The sequence below is a fragment of the Lathamus discolor genome, chromosome 2 (genome assembly GCF_037157495.1).
Source record: "Lathamus discolor isolate bLatDis1 chromosome 2, bLatDis1.hap1, whole genome shotgun sequence".
In the NCBI taxonomy this organism is placed as follows: Eukaryota; Metazoa; Chordata; class Aves; order Psittaciformes; family Psittacidae; genus Lathamus; species Lathamus discolor.
This window is the reverse complement of record NC_088885.1, coordinates 71,221,544-71,230,506: the sequence shown is the minus strand read 5'-3', so window position 1 is coordinate 71,230,506 and position 8,963 is coordinate 71,221,544. Positions and strand designations below refer to the sequence as shown.

At 40.7% G+C, this 8,963-nt stretch overlaps 1 long non-coding RNA gene across 1 annotated transcript; it reads left to right on the top strand.

The window, feature by feature from the left end:
• Nucleotides 1-1,058: 1,058 nt before the first annotated feature.
• LOC136008321 (uncharacterized) lies at nucleotides 1,059-7,769 on the top strand. Its single transcript, XR_010610054.1, has 3 exons — nucleotides 1,059-1,107; nucleotides 5,844-5,964; nucleotides 7,492-7,769. It is a non-coding gene; the product is annotated as an uncharacterized LOC136008321 (long non-coding RNA).
• Nucleotides 7,770-8,963: the final 1,194 nt, after the last annotated feature.

Sequence of the window (8,963 nt, the reverse complement as noted above, 5' to 3'; positions counted from 1 at the left end):
AGCAGTGTATATTCAACAAACCAAAAAGAAGACAAGGAAAAATATTCTTTTTAAGAGTGCTCTAAAGCTCTTGTCAAACTGAGGCATCATATCATGCCTAAAAAATACAGAGGAAATTCAGTCAGATTCTGAAATGATTTCACAGAAAGGCAAGACCACCTAATGAGTCCTCCTCCTTCTCCAACCTCAACTTACAAAATAGCCAGCATTGCTGACCTTTTGAAGAAGCAATATCCAAGGGAAAGAGCATGTGTAGGACTGATGCACATAAGGCACGGTGTGGGAAGCTGTGTGCCACACTGACCTGCTGAGTCACTGTGGGTGCTGACCTGCCTGTAGAAATACAAAGAGTAAGATGTCCTTTCTTTTAAAAGCACTTTGTGGACAACTAATAAAAATAAGAAAGAGGCAGAGAGAGAAAAACATGTTTTGTTATTACATGGTTGTTATGTTGCAGTAGTATCTAGAGTTACAAGAAAGAAATAAATGGTCCTTATCTCAATCGGCTTATGATTTACCTGTCTCAGATTTTGCTGTGAATCATTAAAAGCAGTTATAATAATTAAGTATGATAATTATGTGGCTACACAGACTTAATGGAGGGAGATCAGATTTAAAATCTTTGTTACTTGAATTGTCTGAGGCAATAGTTACCATCATGAGTTTGTACAGTGCTTAAGTCATGTTCCTCTTTTCTTTTTCAAGTTGTATAAAGCAGCTTATCCCCATTTCTCCAGCCTCATTTTACTTGGAAAAATGTATCTTTAAGGCCACATGCACTATTGTCCTGGGTTTACCAGGGGCTGTTTTGCTCCTTCTTAGTAACTGGTGCAAGCTCTGTGTTTTGACTTCCAGCCTGGGCAGAGAGCTGATAACACCGATTGGTTTTAATTGTTGTTAAGTAATGTTTATTCTGGCCAAGGACTCTGTGAGCCTCATGCTCTGCTGGGGACGAGGGGAGGCCGGGAGGAAGCAGAGACAGGACACCTGACCCAAACTAGCCAAAGAGGTATTCCATACCACAGCACGTCATGCCCAGGGAGGTAACTGGGAGTTACCCGGAAGGGCACACTCTCTCTTTGGGGGGGTCGAACTCGTTCGGCGGTGGTATCGTATTCTCTTGTTATTTTCTCTTATCAATATTATCATTGGTGTTAGCAGCAGTGATTTGTGTTATACCTTAGTTACTGGGCTGTTCTTATCTCAACCTGTGGGAGTTACATTCTCTTGATTCTCCTCCCCATTCCTCCGGGAGTGGGGAGGGTCGGGGGGGTGGGGTGTGAGTGGATGAGCTGTGTGGATCGGTTTAAACCACAACAACTATACAAATGAGGTTTTCAAAAGCAGGGATGTGTTCAGGTCACAGTAACAGGTATCCGATACTTCATCTGTCCTTGGGATGTGAACATTTATTTCTCCATAATGAAATACAGCTTACAGTCTACATAACTGTTATTTCCTCATAGGCATTTATTTGGTGTTTCTAATGAAGAAAAAATATGGGAGGCCGCATAATTCCTTTTCAGAATATGGATTTAAAACAGAGGAACATTTTTATGCACTGCAAAGAAGACAGGCAGCTATTAAAAAAGATTCACAGTTATAGGCAAATATATTAATGGTGGGGTTAGCACTTGAAATGAGAATTTATAACATGCCTTAACCTAATCCCTCATTAAGATAATTTATTCCCACCCTCAAGGTCTCACATCACAGCTAGCACTAGGCAAATAATTAGTAACAAACAATTCATTTGATCAATTTTAGCTCCTTTTTTTTAATGAATTGTCAGCCAACGCAGTACAATTTTCTCAAATATATTCATAATTCATCAGTATTTGCCAATTTTTGTGACAAATTTGTAGCCTGTTGTTTATCCAGGAGGAGCCGGGTGCTCAGTGGTAGCTAGCCAAGGTATCTTGAGTGGATGCAGAAGGCACATGGCATAACTGTGCTCTCTGCCTGGGAAATGGCATGTACGAAACAATTTTACTTTGTGAATACCCCTGCTTTCAAGGTTTGAACATTATCTCCCCTAAATAAAGTTGAGCACGTGAACATTTCAATCCATAACTCACAGATGAGGATGGGAGTGCTTTGCTTTGGGGTCATGTGTCCCAAGAGACTCACAGCTCCCTTTGTAGCTAGGTGGGAAAGGGACCCAATTCTATCTGGCTGCCCCGAGAGAGCATCCTGGTATAGAGAAGGCTGCAAGTCTGTGTGCTAATTAAGGTAGCCTTAGGAAGTTACTGAATCAGAAGCATTTCCTGATGAATCTCCAGCAAGTATCCAAACATGTGCTGACTAAGCTCATTGCTCAGCTGCCCTTTTGCCTGCTGTGCAGAAACCAGTGGGAGTCTACTTAGGAAATGTGAAATCCAGAGGACTAAAAGGCTATGAAATGAATTGGGGTCTCTGACACAGCCCTATCTGGGCCACCTCAGCAGCCCTGGAAGGTATTTTCAAACTACATTTTTCATGTTATATCAGCCAGAACGAGAGCAGTTATCAAGCTAATGAAATTCTTACATCTCTGTCAGCTGATGGGAATAAAGCCGTGCAATATGATTTCCTAAGACAGCAGCATAAAGCTACCGACCAGAAGTACAACCTACAAAACAAAGGAGGAGAAATACAGCAATCCAGCAGTTATGGTATAGACACCAAGCTGGGATCCAGCAGGCCCATGTTAGAGCCACCCTGCACAGCATTCCTATGTCAGCTGTCCTTCCTTCTTTATTGTGAAATAGGGAGAGATGTTTTGTCATTTTTCACATGCAGCTGTCTGCCTGTTGGTTCTGTTTTCTGTGAGGATGACTTTGTACTACAGGGCTGTTTGGGAACCAGCAAGGCAGAGATAGGTATGTGCTATTACCCCAACACTAACAGCGATAGCTAGGCAGTTCAGATATTCTCCCTAATACTGTAAATACAGGACATTCAATTAAAGTTACACTTAGGAGACAACAGAGAACAAAGCAGAGAACGTAACTAAAGCTCTCTGCCTCAATTCAGCCCTGCAGAGACACAAAGCTATGACTATTCAATGGAAGAGAGGCATTTTAGCTCCTCAAATTAAGCACTTTTAAAACAACGCTATACATTTTCTTCCAATGTTTTATCCTTTGTATGCCTGAATCAAGGAGAGAAAAGGTATTGGGGATCTGGGAGAGGAGGGAAGGTAAACTGTACTGCTCTGGCTGGGGATAGTTACAGCTTCTCCATAGAATTTCTGTTCTGTGCATTACATTATCAAAACCTGAACTTAGTTTTAATTTAGCTTAAGACTTTCCTTAGGACAAACCATTAAAAATTTGTTCCATGAATACCAGTTAAGAAACTCAAATAAAATACTAGCATTCAATATTCCTAATGAAGGCCATTGAGAAGCATCCCCTACCCCCAGGCAGTCCCTTACTCCAAAAAAGTCCATATCAAGAGCAAAGAAAAACAGGTCAGTATTTCGACATTTTTTCCCCTCCAAAGATGATTTTCAGTGGCTGTATCTCTACAGGACGGGTTAAACAGGACCCAATACCTCTTCACATCGAAAATGCACTCTTGACCTCCTCCTACATTGCCACTCCAGCTTTGCTTTGGAGGAGTAACAGAAGTGTAAAGAACAGATTGTCAGGTATTGGTGTTCCAGCTAAACTGCTGGGGAAATACAGAGGATAAAACTGAGCAGAATAATTTGTAAATGTGCTGATTCAATTTCATTCTGTAAAACTGATAGGAAACAATGCACATTTTATAGAAAACCTACATAGAAGACCAAATTCTATTATTTCTACTAGCTACAAAAATGCCCAAGTATTATATGCATACATTGTGCAGTATTGTGGGATAGTGTCTGTCCATCTTTCCTTCCTCATATTTGAACCTACTATATAAATTTTTACCATCTCTGGCACCATTACAGTCTTCTCAAGAAAAAGGGACTGAAAGAGACTCTAGCAGCCAAAGACTGGTCTGGTGAGCAGACCACCAAATAAGTCTCCTGTTCCAGCAGTTCTGTCAATGTAGTTCCTTCATTCTTTTGGCTTTTTAACAGTATTATTAACTAAAAAATGTAACATCTTGTCTCGATCAAACTGTTCTTCCTTGGGTTTTGATTATATGGAGAAACTTCTGCCTCTCCTATGACCAAAATGTTCTCTACACTTTCCCTAAGGAAATCTGCCCTCAGTGCAAGCCAAATGCTACACATGTAATTGCTTCAGTTTGGCTGTTGAGTTTGAATGAGTTTAAATTGCAGAAATTCAGCCCCAGGGAGGAGCTGGGTGCAGTAATCTGTATGCTTTGCTTTTCAAGATTTTCTACAATTCTCTACTTGTATCCACAGTTTCTTTAAAAAATTATTGTTGTTAGCTATTCTGCATAAACCCCTAATTTCGTGCGTATTAAACAGATGAGCTCATAGTAGTCTCCTGTCCTCCATTTACAAGGAAAGTTCTCAATACTTTCTTCAGGAAAGACAGGAGAAGCTCTAGCTCCTCTGTTTCAACAAGATATCCCAAAGAAGTGAGATTTTGTTATTCTGAGGCTTCTGTTCTCTGAATTGTAGCAGTTACAGTCTTATTGTAGTGAAATAACAATAGATCTACAGTCCGTGCTGCTCATACATGTCAATGGGCCTTATGCAACGTTGTGCACTGTACTTTGTTCAATAGGATTTGTATGAACTTGTAGTTATTGCAGTTCTTGCAACCTAACAATACAGATTTTTATAGACAACTGTGGAGAAACGGGGAGTCATGACTGAACATAGTTTTATTAATCCATTGTTTAAAAAACAATCTGTAGTAGTGTCAGCCACAGACTTCTGAGCAACAAATCCAGGTAAATCATTTGGTTTGCTTTAGGATACGAGCATTCCAGAGGCAAACAGACTAAATTGGCTCAAAAGGATAACGGAAAATTAAACCTATGAATACTCAATAAGGTCATAGTTGTCATAGTGAGACAAGTGTAAAATGATGGAAAAATTACTTGTACGGCATAAAACTAGTAACTAGGATGCGAGGTTTTTAACTGGTATTCTCCAGTTAGACTACAGGGATGAAAAAAAGAAACCAACAAGAAAAACAACAAAAAAGTGAGGAAGGAAAAGGCAAATACTGAGATAAAACCATAAACAATCCAGTGTGGGTTGCTCCTCTGACTAAAAGGAACAGCGTTCTCCGAAAGGTCCACATCCTCATGTAGCTACCTCAGCTCTTTTTTGGTTGTTGCCTTACAGCATCCACAGGCAGAAAAATTCAGGGGTTTTGCAAGAAATAACAGAGGTAATGGATGTACTGCAAGCCCTGTACTCCCTGCTGTGGCAATTTGGAGAGATGATGCGTTATGCACCATCTTATTTGCTCTTGTGATAAGCTTCAGACATGTACCATTATTTACTACATGAGGCTGAGAAAATAACACAGGTTACCAATTCTGTTGGAGAGAGATTACAATAATAGAAATCAACACAGGGAAGAAGAGGTGCAGACAGCTCTCACTGTGTGTCTCAATAAATAAACTAAGCAGAGAGGATAAAAAGGTCAATACTGAAAATTATTTATGAAGAATCCCCTGCACCACAGAATGTTAATTAGGAAAATACAAAGGAAAAAACCACCCCTACAAACCAGCAACCTGAAGCACCCCCAAACTGGGCAAATACAGAATTATACATTTTAACACTCTAAGAAATTGCCAGAAACAGAACAGTTAAACTGATCCAACAACTATAGCTCAGGAAGTAGAAATCTAGCAGTTTGTAGAAATCACACACTAAATCATATACAGCTCCCTTCAGCCATCTGCACTTCTACCAAGTGTATCTCAACCATTTGCAGTGTGGCACAGCTATTCTCCACTTTGAAGGACCTGCAATGAAGATGACTGACAGGAGCCATCCTATTTCCAACTACGATGTCTCAGCATAACCTAAAAGAATGTCTTTGCTCATCAACCAAGGTATACATCTAAGATGAATCTGTCTTCACGGTGGGTGTCCACAGACAGCAAGGGAAGCTTAGCTGAGACAGGGGCAGTCTAGAGCTCTTTTTGTGGTTACTGAATCTGGTATTTTCAGAATAGTAAAGCAGTAGTCTTCAATTGCTTTGAAAAATCCCCATCTTGATTCTTAGTCCAATAACTGAAACCTGCCTTGCACCTGCTGCGTCCAAAATTACGTAATGGAAAAATAGGGTAGCCAAGTATTAATGCTATTGCTCTCCAACACATCTTTATTTACATTTCTTTCCTAATCCTACCATAGTGCACAGTGCAGAAACATAATCTGGTAAAAGATACCACATTGCACCTTTCTGGTACACACCTGCACCCGTTTTCCATGCAAATTTAGCTCTCAGTAAGAAAAAAGCTAGATCTCCCAACCAGTGACATTTCTATTTAGAAGCCAAACGTATCATTTGTACACAGTCTAGGCTTCAACTTCTTGGAAAAATATGAGCTGCTACCTGAGAAAGAACAGATATATTGAAGCTGTCTTGCAATGCAGAATTTACCAAATCTAAGAAGGTCAATTCAAGCTGCCTTTACCTCCATGATGGGGATCCAAAAGCTTTAGGTGATAACTGGTCTCATCCCCGGCAAGCACGCAAGCATGATTGCTTAATCTCAGGCTGCTTTAATCCCAGGAAAGATGGAGTTTGCAAACCCAATTTGTACAGCCAGGCATGAGTCGTTTATTAAGGATAGGAGTCCAGGGAAATCAGGTATGACTCATAGTAAGGATTGGGTACTTCTAAACCAGTGCTTCCCTATGAAGTTCTATAGAATTGTGGTTTTTTTTTTTTGTTAAAATCAAGGATGGTGGTATTACCTAAAACTATGAATAGAGTCTTCATTTGAAGAAGTCAAGCACTCACATTTTTACCTTTAGCTGTACTGCACAGGATGGTGTAAACTAAGGATAAAATAATACCAGCTGCTAACCTGAACTGCTTATTGAGGGAAATTTTTAGCATATTCCTCATTAAAATGATTTTCCAGTATCCAAAATTTGGATAGTACACAAAATAAACAATCCTAACTTTAGGCTAAGGCAACAAAAGATTAAAGGCATGTTAAAGCCTAAAGAGCTTAAATTTTGCTTAGTCACTGCCTGAAGCCTGTATGAACTCTGCTTTATGCATTAAAGCCTTTCAGGGACCTCAAATCCTCTTTGTGGACACAGAACAGTTTGGGTTGGAAGGGATCTTTAAAGGCCATCCAGTCCAAACACCCCCACAATGAGCACAGGCATCTTCAACTAGACCAGGTCAATCAAAGCCCCATTCAACCTGGTCTTGGATGTTTCCAGGCATGGGGCAGCCACAGCTTATCTGAACAACCTGTTCCAGTGTCTCACCACCCTCATCATAAAAAAAAAATCCTAATTCTAAGAGTCTAAATCTCTCCTTGTTTAGTTTAAAACCATTACCCCTCATCCTATTGCAACAGGCCTTGCTAAAAAGCTTGTCTCATCTTTCTTGTAAGTTCCTTTTAGGTACTGGAAGTCTGCTATGAGGTCTCCACGCAGCCTTCTCTTCTCCAGGCTGAACAGCCCCAACTCTCTCAGCCTATCTTCATACGGGAGGTGCTCCAGCTCTCTGGTCATCTTCGTGGCTCTGCTCTGGACCAGCTCCAACAGGTCCCATGCCTTTTCTGTGCTGAGGACTCCGGAGCTGGATGCAGTACTCCATGTCCATGATTATTCAAATGGCTGCAATTTCTAGCTCAAACTGAAATACCAATCAAGTTCAAAATAAATATAATGTTACCTATTAGTAAGCATAAGATTTACTGGATTAGGCATGAGTATTAAAAGAGCTGGCTACATTTAAAGACAAAGTGAGCAGAGAACCCATTTCTAACTTTAAACAGCATTGATCGTTGTTGGATAATGTGGCTTTTCTCTCCTCAGCAACAGTGCCCAGAGCCATGTCTCCCTCTCAACTCTCTTCTCAAGGGGTAAACTGTAGGCAATATTGAAAGCCGAGGTGGGGCACCTCCAGTTCCTACAGCACTGTTTTGCTCATGAGGGACTACTATTTAGCTCAACTGGGTCATTCAAATTATGGCTGATGTGGGTTTGAATAACACCTATCTGCACATTTGAATGTGCCTGCTTTCTACAGATAGCTGTAACATAATCCACTTCCTAAGTATAACCTATAGTACCCTTAATTTTTTGTGCTGAGGGTTCTCTAGCTATAATGCCTAGTCCTGCAAAACACTGCAACAGCTCTCATGTAATAGAACTACCATGAGGGTTTGCAGTTCTTGAAGCCATGGAGAAGCAATGCAATGAGGAAGCACCTACATAGTATGCCGCCAGTATCACATTATACATGTAATTGGGCTGCAGAACTTTTACAATGCTTAGTCACAGAGATGCCACTGCTGTGTTACTCCTGTTTTCATTGTGGACAATAGAGTGAAAAAGAGTTCCCCCTCTAGGGGTCTGCTTATATCCATGTTTATGTTAGCACCAAGCATCAACAGTTACTCAACCTGACACAGGAACTTCAGTTTTATATGAAACTAGGACTGCCGTTTAACAGATATTTTTGGATAGATATGCTCATGTAAATGCCTGATACTACAGAACTGTATTAAGTGCAATTTATACCTGGGTTTTGAGCTAGTAGTAAGGCAGCTACCACACCATGTTAATGCAAAATGCTGGTAAGTAACAGAAAGCAAATGGTTTAGCAACACTTCTAACAGACCTCTGCAGATGCACTAAAACACCAAATACCATTGTTGAGATCCCCCTTGAGCTTTCTCTTCTCCAGGCTGAACAGTCCCAGCTCTCCCAGTCTTCACAGGAGAGATGCTCCAGTCCCTTAGTCATCTTCACGTCTCTTTGCTGGACTCTCTCTTGTAGCCCCATCTCTCTCTCTTGTCCTGGGGAACCAAGAACTGGACGCAGTACTACAGGTGTGATGACAATTACAAGGTAGAAC